Here is a 786-nt window from a genome sequence, read left to right as displayed (position 1 = left end):
TTTTTTTTGAGTTGGAGTCACACTCTGTCACCCAGTTGGAGTGCAGTGGCATGCTCACAGCCACTGCAGCCTTGACCTACTGAGCTCAGGCAATCCTTCCGCCTCAGCCTTCCAAGTAGCTGGAACCACAGGTGGGCGCCACCATGTCGGGCTAAATTTTTTATTTATTGTAGAAATGATGTCTCGCCATCTTGCCCAGGTTGGTCTCGAACCCATGGTCTCAGACAATCCTCTTGCCTCCACCTCCCAAAGTGCTGGGATTACAGGCATGAACCACCGTGCCTAGCTATTCCTATTTCCTTTGGATCAGTTCTGTTGTTCTTTTTCTATTGTATTAATTTTAACTTTAATTTAAACACATTAAATTTCAGCCTTTTCCAACATAAAGATTTAAGACTACAAATTTCTCCTCAAGTACTATGTTAGCTACAGTCCACAAATTTCAATATCTAGGCTGGGCACAGTAGCTCACATCTGTAATCCCTGCGCTTTGGGAGGCCAAGGCAGGAGGATCGTTTGAGGTCAGGAGTTCTAGACTAGCCTGAGCTACATAGTGAGACCTCATCTCTACAAAAAAAAAATTAAAACTAGCTAGGTGTGGTGGTGCATGCCTGTAGCCCTAGAGACCCAGGAGGCTGAGGCAGGAGGATAGGGTCGCTTGAACCCAGGAATTCAAGGTTATAGTGAGCTATGATCGTGCCACTGCTCTCTGGTCCGGGCAACAGAGCAAGACCCTGTGTCTAAAAAATAAAAAATGTTTTTCTTTTCCTTTTTTTTTTTTTTTTA

Source organism: Carlito syrichta, unplaced genomic scaffold (genome assembly GCF_000164805.1).
Source record: "Carlito syrichta isolate Samal-C Ts95f unplaced genomic scaffold, Tarsius_syrichta-2.0.1 Scaffold311474, whole genome shotgun sequence".
NCBI lineage: Eukaryota > Metazoa > Chordata > Mammalia > Primates > Tarsiidae > Carlito > Carlito syrichta.
Note: the sequence above shows the minus strand (reverse complement) of the source record.